Source organism: Mytilus trossulus, chromosome 14 (genome assembly GCF_036588685.1).
Source record: "Mytilus trossulus isolate FHL-02 chromosome 14, PNRI_Mtr1.1.1.hap1, whole genome shotgun sequence".
In the NCBI taxonomy this organism is placed as follows: Eukaryota; Metazoa; Mollusca; class Bivalvia; order Mytilida; family Mytilidae; genus Mytilus; species Mytilus trossulus.
In genome coordinates, this window is record NC_086386.1 from 69,698,368 (window position 1) to 69,711,072 (window position 12,705).

Here is a 12,705-nt window from a genome sequence, read left to right on the forward strand (position 1 = left end):
TCCGATAACTGCATAAATGGAAGCAATCTAGATTGGGGCATATTTCACAGTAAAGAGATCTACATAGCACCCCTAAAGCCGTACAGAACTGAGCTGAGACATGTGACACTGCAGTATAACAAATTCATAGCATTTGTCAAGGATGTAGTTTTGTCGAATCATAAGTCCTTGATGGCTTCAACATGTTTATTGAACATATATATAACATTGTACATTAAATCTAAAATGTCATTCACATTTTTTGTACCGGTACTTTAAACAAAATTTGTATTTGACCTTACTTTGAATTTTGATAAAGGATATAATTATGATGGTCAAACATTATTGGAAATTTAAACAATCTCTGGTGATCCACATACTATGATTTTCTACAAGTAACTTCTGGTGTGACTCTTTACAATATGTATTCAATATATATATTTATCAAAGAAAGTGAACGGTCAAATTGATTTATTTTCGTTGGAATTATGACCTGTTTATTAAATTCACTTTCGATAGCAAGTATTTTAGTCAAGGTTTTATGACTTTTTCATTAGATTTTTGTGAGTAGAAATCCTTATTTATCTATGCCGGTAAGACCATATCCTATAGAAATTTAGATTTTGATTGTTTACTTTGATAAGGTTTGTCACTTCCCCAGGAGTAAATGTTAGATAAAATCTTGGGATATCAAGTCCAGATATTTACTAGCACCCAGAGTGTTGTCGAGAAAGAATACATTATTTCAAATTATATGCATCCAACTATTGAATCAGTAAAATTTAGTCAAAATCAGGAATTTTATGAATTTAATAATTAGGTCTTTCCCCCTTCTGTTGAAAGACTTAAATTGGTTTTGTTATGATTATTATTATTTGTTTTTTCTTGTGTAGTATTGTTCTTTCAAAAGATGTCGCTTAGATATTTGGAATATGATTTGTATAGTTTATTCGCTTTAAAAATTGACAATCGCTAAACCGAACACTTTATGTTGTAAGAGTTGTCTCCCCAAACACTTGTTTTTCGTGTGATCACTACTCCTTCCCAACAGTAAAAGATTTCAACAAATTTCTTTAACCAAATTGCTCGTTACATCTTTAGAATTATGATATTTTTTTTACCGAAGCTTGGTACATTATCAAATGTAAGAAACTGATAATTCCATTTAATACATCTAGTATGTGTAACATATTGTGTGATCATTCATCTTGTATGGTAACAAGGTACTGTTTTGAGTAAATTTCATAAAGATGAGATGGAATATCTGGTCTGAGTACACAGTTAACGTCCTTTGATTTTCGTTGTTTTTCATTGTTCACGAATATAGTCCTTAATGTGGACAGTGTGTTACTTGCCAATTTTTGTTATACCCCTTCCAAATTTAATTCTCCATGTTTTATGCCTCATATAGCAAGTTGGGGGGTGAAATGACACTGTAAAAAAATTTGGGTCATAAATATTTAGGTAAAGTAGTGATTAGGTCCAGCTGAAAAAGGTCAAAAATTAGCACTTCGGAAGCTGTCAAAAGATTTCAAGACCCCCTTACCACAAAATTGTCCATATTTTGAGTTAGAGCTGATGAAGTTTTCTATAATTTTGATATAATTTGTCCCAAAAGTAGTACAACACACTGTAAAAATGTTATTGAGAAAGCGCAGGTGGGATTTTTTTTATTTACATTTATTGTCTAAAAGAAATGCACTACGAAATAACTGTGTACTCGGACCATCTTATTCATTGATAGAAAGCTCTTTTTATGCCACACCTAGGGGCATTATGTTTTTTCTGTCTGTACGTCCTTTCAGTTGTCCATTTGTTCGTTCATCGATCCGTCTGTCCCGCTTCAGGTTAAAGTTTTTGTCCAGCCTGTGATTTCTGTCCCAGAAATCTCGAAATAGGGATAACGATTCAACGGGGGAGGCGTTACATGTAGTTAGCCTCTTAAAAGAAATTAAAAGACATGAATCCTTCATCATATGTTATGAAGTTTCTATCTCATATGCCTATTGTCCATGACCTCATTTTCATGTTGGTGACTACTTGAAAACAAAGTTAAGATATTTAGTCTGCTTAATTTCTCTCTTAATATGAGTTATAAAATAACTATACTTAGTATGTGCATACCTTGCAAGCTTAAAGTCCTCATGCTTGTCACTTGACCTCGACCTCATTTTTATTGATCAGTGAACAAGGTTTAGTTTTCGTGAATAAGTCCATATCTTCGATACTATTTGGAATAGGTCTACTGTATTTGATGTATGGAATGATTGTATGGTATATATGTCCAACTAGAAGGTCTTAGGTTTCATCTGAACTTGACCTCATATTCATGTTTCGGTGTGTTTTGTCTGTTTCATAATACTGTATTTAATAGGTCTACTATATTTAGTGTATGGAATGATTGTAAGGTGTACATGTCCATCTTGCAGGTGTCATTTGACCTTCCCTCATGCTCTTGGTTAAAGTTAAGTGTTTGAGTTTGTTCTAATACTGTATGCAATAGGTCAGCTATATTTAACGATGTACATGTCAGTCTGGCATTAATAATTTGACCTTAACCTTATTTTTACGGTTCATATCTTAATTTTATTAGCTCACCTGGCCCAGTGAGCTTTTCTCATCACTTGGCGTCCGTCGTCGTCGTCCTGCGTTAACTTTTACAAAAATCTTCTCTGAAACTACTGGGTCAAATTTAACCAAACTTAGCCACAATCATCATTGGGGTATCTAGTTCAAAAATTGTGTCCCGTGACCCCGCCAACCAACCAAGAGGGCCGCCATGGCTAAAATAGAACATAGGGGTAAAATGCAGTTTTTGGCTTATAACTCAAAAACCAAAGCATTTAGAGCAAATCTGACGTGGGATAAAATTATTTATCAGGTTAAGATATATCTGCCCTGAAATTTTCAGATGAATCTGACATTCCGTTGTTAGGTTGCTGCCCCTGAATTGGTAATTTTAAGGAAATTTTGTTTTTGGCTATTATCTTGAATATTATTTTAGAAAGAGATAAACTGTAAACAGCAATAATGTTCAGCAAAGTAAGATCTACAAATAAGTCAACATAACCAAAATGGTCAGTTGATCACTTTAAGAGTTATTGCACATTATAGTCAATTTGTATCCATTTTTCGTAAATCTTAGTAATCTTTTAGAAAAATCTTCTCCTCTGAAACTACTCGGCCACAATCATCATTGGGGTATCTTGTTTGAAAATTGTGTCCGATGACCCAGCCAACCAACCAAGATGGCCGCCACGTCTAAATATAGAACATAGGGGTAAAATGCAGTTTTTGGCTTATAACTCAAAAACCAAAGCATTAAGAGTAAATCTGACACGAAGTAAAATTGTTGATCAGGTCAAGATCTATCTGCCCTGGAATTTTCAGCTGAATTGAATCATCGGTTGTTAGGTTGCTGCCCCTGAATTAGTAATTATGAGGAAATTTTGCTGGTTTTTTTTGTTATTATCTTGAATATTATTAGGCAGTTAAGCTGCCTCATGCGAGCACCCTGGATTTGTGTGCTACCCAATTAATGCTGAAATACGTGCCATTGTTATTATCTAGCTGTCTACTATATTATTTATAACTTATTGGACAGTTTTTTCATACTTTTCATTCTGGATTACAAAAAATATGAGCAGAAAAACCTTAAATGATCGTCGATTTTCCCAAAAGTTTTGAAGTTGCACATAGGGAGTAGAGCACATTAGGAATCCTTATGTAGTTTGTTATCCCCTGAGCTTTTGGCTAAGATGTCAAAGAACAAATGTATGAAATATTGCATCGACGAAAATTTCTAAAGACTAGTAGTTAAGATTTCCCAAATTGCAAAACTCGTAGGAATATTGTTTGTCGTCAATTCGTAGTCAACTACGTATATAGTACATGTAAGTTCAACTGATCACGCTGTTGGCGGCAATTTTGAATTGGAAGACGAAATTTTCGTATCTTTTTAATTTGGACACATGGGTTCAAATTAGCGGTGGTCCGGGGTCTGTGACCTTCCACTTTTGCAGTCGGACTTTCTACTTAATTACTTGCTACGCCCGACGGACCTCGAAAGAAAATAAAAACATAACTTTGCAAACATTTTTACCGAAGTTTCCTAAAAAACGATCTCAAACTTATTTTCATCATTACTATTCATGACAGCGATGTTCAATTTGCTCAACCGCTAGCTTTATACAGAAAATCGCCGATAAATAATGTGTAAATCCGAGTAAATTCGCATCTCACTTTCTGACAAAAACAACATTGTAAACAAAATGGCTGCCGCGAGACTACAATATCGGATCCGATTGATTCCGGAAGCGGATAAGGGTAATCCCGGGTTTTTTAACTAAAAAATCCAGATAGGTGACAAAATACAGCTATGCATGGTAAATAGATATAAACACTAGAATTGAAAACCAAAATTGTTTAAAAGAAAGAAAAAGCAGAAAATATTTTGTACACCAATTTTAATGTCAAAATCCAATGCAAGCATTGACAAGTGACAGCTGGGAACAGTTTATCTAACAATATATATGTTCCTGGTAACAGTATATTTTTTTTTATCAGTGATAAATGTTGGTTATGCATGTTAAATGCTTTTCAAGTTAAACATAATGCTGCAATTTCAAGGGGTATTTTTTTCTCCTCAATTTTGATAGGTCAGTTAAAATAGCTGGAAGTTTCTTCAGGAACATATATATTGACTTTATAGATATACTGTTCCCAGGTTTCTTATATATAAAAAAAGAAGATGTGGTATGATTGGCAATGAGACAACTATCCACAAGAAACCAAAATGACCAAAACTTGGTAACGGTCAAGATCCCCACCCCAAAACAATATATATATTCATGTATGGGACAATATAACAAATCATATGAAATATAGGTGGAGTTCGTGGGGCCACTCTACCCCTTTCTGTTTTAGAATTTATAACGGTCGAGATCCTCAATCTTAAACAATAAATATTTATGTATGGGACAATATTACAAATCAAATAAATTTAATAAGGGGTCCCTATGGTCACTGTACACCTTCATGAGTGAGAAATTGGAAAAATTCGAGATCATCATCCCTTAACCATATATACTCATGTATAAGACTATATAACAAATCAAATGAAATATAGGGGAAGTCCCTGTGGTCACCCTACCCCTCATGTTTAAGAACTTTGAAACAGTTGGGATCCCCAATTCTAAATGAAATGAAATATAGGGAGAGTCCCTGCAGTCATCTGATTGATAAAATTGGAAACAGTCGAGATCCCCACCTTTAAATTAAACCATATATATTCATGTATGAGAACTAATCCAATGACATAAAGGGAGAGTCCTTAGGGTCACCCTACCCACTCCTGTTTGATAATAAGAAACAGATGAGATCTCCTACCCTCAACCATATATATTCATGTATTGGACAATATAACAAATCAAATGAAATATAGGGGAAGTCACTAGGGTCCCCCACCCCTCCTGTTTGAAAACTTGATAACTGTCGATATCCCGAACCCATAAACCATATATATTCATGTATGGGACAATATAAATAATCAAATGAAAATAGGGGTAGTCCCTAGAGTCACCCCACACCCTTTTGTGTGTGTTTTGAAAACTTGAAAAAAGATTTAGATACCAACGCCTAAATCATATTCATTCCTGTTTTTCATTTCAAAAAGATTGAATGACATACATGGTTAACTGCCTTCAGTGCTTACAGCGCTTTGATTATAGATGTAAGAATTTGGTAAAGGGTCACTGAGAGATCTACTATAGTAGTTATGGTCACTTTGGTCTTTTTCCGACCGGCAGTAAAACCTGCCCGAAGTTGGTCCCCCGTTCAGATATGTAGGATGTAAAAGTACGCAGTCACATCTAGTCCAAATGGGAATACAAGATTTCATGTATCGTATAATAGAGAGAGCACTACGCTCACTAGACTGTACGAACCTTGCGAAAACTTTATGAGGGGTCCCTAAATGGCCTGTTGCAAGGCAAAAATTGTGTCAATATTCAATATACCTCATTTTGATTATCCAGTGGTATTATAAACTTCCCTGATGTAATTCTAGAGGGTCTCCACCCTGGACCTACATGAAGTATGTGTTGCTGCTATGTGCTTATCCTGAACATGCATGAAATATAATTATTTGCAAGTGAACGTTAAGCAAATAACAATCTGCCATTACTTACGCGTGTCATTAACAAATAAAGGGGTATAGAAATTGTTCAGTACCAACTTTGAAACGTGTAAAGACATGCAAGATGCAACAAAGTCAATGTCTAATGTAAGTTAGTCTTGATAATTGATGTTTTGCTTAACCGCATGCATAATTTACCGATAACGCCAAGGGTAACAGTGGAATATAAATATAAATATGGTCCCTTAAAGTTTGGTCTTCTCCGAAATAAGTCAAAATATCAAAGAAATTTATATGGATGCCATCATGGGTATAGACTTTAAGATGCTTAAAATAAAAAATCTGACCAATTAGTTAGAGTTTGGCACCACAATAGAAAGACTGAAATGTTCGAGGAAATTAAGCATAATCTTTATACCTTAAAAATAAAAATAAAAACATAATCGAAGAAAACAAACCAGTTATTATTAAGAATCATTTTTTCATCTGTATATCTCCACGTTAAAGAAAATTGATTACTTATCAACGGTAGCTATAAATTACGTGTTCATTGTATACACATACTCTTTAGTCTTAATGTAACTCTATTGTAATCCATGACCCCTTGGACTCGCCTCTACTATTCAGGCCAAAAGCCTATAATCCATTGATTGGTAAACACTTTTAAAAAATGATATCAAATTAGAAATCGGACCTGTGTATCTGTATGCTCAGTCAGTGATATTTGCATCTCGAGTAATTGAGTTTCCTACCAATTTACACTTTCGTATACTAGTACATAAAACACAAGTGTTTAAACAATACAATGGATGTTACGGGTTGCTGTCTGCATGTTATGGTGGTAAATTATTTTTTTAAAACATGTTTATTGGTTAAAATCATATTAAAGCATAATGTGATACATGCAAAATTCATTGACAAACGCAATATTGTCGCAACGAAGCGCACAGTATAAAAAGGTGTTATGACAACGAAGCGTACACAACATGAAAATGAAGACACTTTTAAACTTGTATTTTTTTGTTTCTAGATACAACATAAACCAACGATCTTTATGAATTTGTAAATTTTAAATTATGAAATTTTCAAAACTGTATGATTTAAAACTATGAGGCACGAGAAACATTAATTTTGAATATTTAAAAAGACCAAGCACGTTTTATCATTGATACTGTTGTGCGTTTTGCGATGTTTTTGTACAAAAATGTCACAAATTTCAAAAACCTTGGAGTATTTAATGAGTATAATTGCAAAGAAAATATTGAAGCAGAATATGCACAGAATAGATATTGGATTTTCTTTAAAATATTAATTCCTTACTGTCTGAACTCGGTGTTACACGGTGTGTTCGATTCGAACACGTAACGTCCGGTTTCATCTGTATCGCGGTTATACAGGGTGCATTCGGTACATCACGAAAACATACTGTAGCTAACGGTGGTCAAGCAGTTTGCTATTGGATCGTGAATTTTAAAAATCGTGACGAAAATTTTCAACTTGATTATAGTGTGTAAAATGATACAAGTGTTCCACAAACAGGAAGTTGTTGAGTGATAAATCTAAGATCCCATCACACTATTAATTACTGACTTATAGTGGCGAATCCGGGGAGTCCGGGTGCTGGAACACCCATGTTTGGGCGATTAATGCATTTGAATTGTGACATGTAGTGGGAACCTACACACACCCTCATTTTGTCCTAGGTTAGGACCTCCCCACTTTTAAATGGCTGAATCCGCCCCTGTATAAGCCCTGAAACCAATTGCAATTTCCGAAGTCCTTGTAATGTAGTTCCTGCGAAAGATGCGACAAAAATATTCACGGGATGGACGGACTGGCGGATAAATGGATTAATGGACAGACTGCAGTAAAACAGTAAAGCCCCACTCTTTGAAAAAAGATCCAGGAAAACTGATCGATCTTTTGAATAAACTTAATCTAAACAATTCAACACTGTTATATATATGATCTTTGAATGTTGTTTTTATTGGTGTTACTATTTATTCTGTTATCAGAAAATTCAAAGCAAACTTAGCATTATTGTCATATAAGCCTATTTAATTTATTTATATTTGCATTGCACAAGGTCATATGTTGGGTTTTTTCCTGGCTGTTTATGACGCCTTACACGAAACTCATTGGATGTTGGATGCACATGTGTACTGATTGATAAATTGGTCTCAAATGCATGTGATTTTATAAGTGTTAGTGTTAAATAAAAGTACAGTAATATTGTGACAGATATTTGAGATAAATATTGGACATAGCTGACGTTACAATTATTAAATAAATTTCATTTAAATAAGAAAGGTAATGATTTTAGTAATCACTATGTATACCGTTGAATAATGCAAACAGTTCTCCGGCCATTTAAAGATTATTTATTATAACCAAAGTCAAAGTGACCTCTCAATTATATAATATTGAACATTTACTTATGCAATATTTTGACCTTACTTCGGACAGTAACCACAGTAGGTATTTTCTAAATAAATAACGACAAGAGATTTAAAGTAAATTATTTTCAAATAATTTTAACTAAAATAAAGATGATTAATAGCGATCAAAAATAATTATCAAAATATGAATTGTTTTCTGTTAAGGAATTAATTGAAAATATTTGTTTTACTTTATTGTAGTTTGTAACTGTTTTGTATTATTTTTGTTTTTATTTATTTTATTAAAAAGTTTGAATTTTGAAACTTATAGCTAGTTACCCCCCAGCATATAACAACAAAGTACCAACTCTCACAGAGTCCTTCTTCTGTTGAGAACAACTAACAACCAACATAATACAACATTAACATCGACAATACGAACAACCAACTTCATTTTGTTATAATATTTGGTGGAGGCCCGTTAATAAAAGCTGACATCAAAAATTAACATCCAGACCTTTACAGCATGCAAGAGACTAACACAGTGTTTCGACAATTCGAACAGGAAGATTTACAGTTGGACATTATGTTTGTATCGTTCGGACTATTGAATTCTATATATTCCATGTAAATGATTTATTTGTAAATAATCAGAACACTCTATTGAACAAAGACATCAGCTGAATATCAAAGAACATGTTATTATACGAGAAGAACTTTGATCAACATCAGTGACATTAATATTGAATTTATATTATTGTGTATTTATATTGGTAAACATATATTTTCATGAAACTATGAGTACATCAAAAGCTTACTTTTAAAATCTAAATGTTTAATTTAATTTTTTTAGCTATGAAACAAAATGTTCATTTTCATTTCTCAAATCGTATTGCGTTTCATGTCTTAAGATTTAAAAAAAAAACTTGTCTAAAAGACTGTATAAATAACTTATAAAATTCTTTTTTTTTCATGAAATGTTGTAAAAATTTATTCATTTAAATCATCCATTTAATAACTTTTCAGAATAAATGATGTTAATTAGCATCTCGTTTGTACAAAAATGTATTTCAAACGCATGTCAATATTAATATTTGCAATCAGTCGTCTTTAAGATTAGGTTCAAACTTCATTAAGAGTTACGTAACGTAAATATCCTTGTTTGTAAGTTACCTATTATGAACAATTTAGTCAAATTCTTGTTGCCGTTTACTGTACATTTTGGATAATATAAAACCGGTTCAGAGTTACAATAGTTTAATATATACATATGTAGGCAAGCATATTGCTCTGGCTACCTGAATAGCAGGGACGCCACACATAATAGATAATGGGTCACCTCAGGAGCAGGTACGCCACAATCAATTGACAAATGGGTTACCTCAGGACCAGGAACGCCATCAAAATGATAAGACAGTAACTTAGAGACTGCTATAAGCAAAATCAAATTCTGTTTAAAATGTATTCAAGTTTTTCATGCTTCATATATTTTTGCAACATTTTGTTTAAACACTTTGCTTATATTTCTAATTACATTTCATCAACTGTAAAGATAAACGTTCATTTGTAAGCATGTGGATAACAAACTTTAATGAACAACGATTTATAATTAATACTGAATAGTATTTTATCATCATAACATCAATTAAATTAAAACAACAAAAACAAATTAAAGAAAAAATAAAAACACCAATTGAATAGTATAATTGAGGAATCTAAATAAGGAGGGAAAAAAGGGGAAAAAAAGAAAAATATAAAAAATAAGTTCATTTTTTTCTTTATTGCTTGAAATCAAAAACTAAATGCTATATGTTTATGCATCCATTAATTTTTCGCCACTCAATTGTTTATCTTGTATATTGTTTTGAGGTTTAAATAAAAATATTGATTATTTACTTACATTAATAATTAAAAGTAATAAATTCATTTTCAAATTAATATAGTAAATATAAAATTATACCAAAATTTCTATAAAATATTCTTATTATTTATTTTATTTTGGAGTCAAAATTTTCTAAGGAGAGTGATGTATAATGACAGATATTTGAGATAAATATTGGACAAAGCTGACGTTAACGTTATACTTATAAATTAAATTTCATTTAAATAAATAAAGGCAACAGTAGTATACCGCTGTTCAAAACTCATAAGTCCATGGACAAAAAACAAAATCGGGTTAACAAACTAAAACCGAGGTAAACGCATTAAATATAAGAGAAGAACAACGACACAACACTGAAATGTAATACACATAGAAACGGACCAAAATCCCACGAGAATAACAAATATTACATCAAAACCAAATACATGAATTTTGGATAGACAAGTACCGTGCCACGTCTTATCTTAATATCTCAAAAATAAGACAAAAACAAACGACGCAACGTTAAAATGTAACACACACAGAAACGAACAATAATATAACAATGGCCATCTTCCTGACTTGGTACAGGACATTTTATATATAAATAAGAAAGGTAATGATTTTATTAATCACTATGTATACCGTTGAATAATGAAAACACTTCTCCGGTCATTTAAAGATTATTTATTATCACCAAAGTCAAAGTGACCTCTCTATCATATATTGAACATTTACTTATGCAATATTTTGACCTTACTTCGGACAGTAACCATAGTAGGTATTTTCTTAATATATAGCGACAAAGAAAACCACGAAGGCATAACATCAATTAAACGATTGCTATATAAGTAGAACTTCTGCTTTGAGAAGTCAAAGTTTGAAGGTAAGTCATGATTTAATAAGTATTAAGATTTAAAGTAAATTATTTTTAAATAATTTTAACTAAAATGAAGATGATTATTAGCGATCAAAAATAATTAATCAAAATATGTATTGTTTTCTGTTAGGGAAATAATTGAAAATATTTGTTTTACTTTATTGCAGTTTGTAACTGTTTTGTATTATTTTTGTTTTTATTAATTTTATTAAAAAATTTGAATTTTGAAACTCATAGCTAGTTTCCCCCAGCATATAACAACAAAGTACCAACTCTCACAGAGTCATTCTTCTGTTGGGATTATGGGTCTACAAAAAAACAACCAACTCTACAACCAACATACTACAACATTAACATCGACAATACGAACAACAACTTCATTTTGTTATAATAGTAACATACTTTTCACGATAAAAGTAGTCTGGTATAAAGTTTAACATGATAACCGATTTATAACTTTAGATTTGTATATATACACGCGACATGGTATTTGTATCATATGTAGTATTTTACTTCCTTGGTGACGTTATAATCGTTTCGTATCTGCTTTAATTATGTCCTATTTGGTAAGAATGTTTTAGTTTCTTAGTCTAGTAGTATGCATCCAGGTCTTATTCCGTTTGGAAGCAATTTTAACAGTCATGTTTAAGGCGGTTTTTATACATCTTGGGACAACATGTACAATGTTATCTTAGTGCAAGGTTTGATTTCACTTACTTCAAGTTCCGACTAAAGTCCTTTTAAATATTGCATTTTGTTCGTTTAATATGCAAAGTATACAATTTAAATATGTTTTTACAATATTATGATAAAAGTACAATTTTTATATGTAAGGACGTATCACTTTATAAGGGAATCTTTGTATTTGTTTATTTCTACTCTTTGCAAAATTTGCTATGTAGAGCCACGATGACACACAAGAGGCTAAGTTTTATTTGATAACTGCGAGCATTGGTTACATTTGATGTGTCCCGTGTTGGTGGAAACACGTATCAAATGATGATATAGAAAGCTATAGAGTCTGAAATGCTTTTGACATGTAGACATTCTGTTTTATTCTGTCATGTTGTGATAGATTTATCTGTCATGTTGTGATACATTTATCTGTCATGTTGTGATACATTTATCTGTCATGTTGTGATACATTTATCTGTCAGGCTACTTTTAATTACGTTCAGTTAATGCCAAAATTTAAATAAGTCCCCTATGAGTAGTTTTTATAAAAAAAAAATGAAACAGAAATGATGTCAGTGACAGTGACATGTATGTACTGGTTATAGTAGGCAATCTTATTAAGAGTCGTATCATGCATTTTGATCAATGGCCTATGGAAATAATATGTGAGTTCTTACAAAAGTCTTATACACTGAATACCGATGTTTGGTTATTTCTCTAATGAAATAAAAAAAAGGTGCAATCTTATAACATATATAGTTAAGGCTTAAAATAACAGAATATTTTTTCTAGAGAA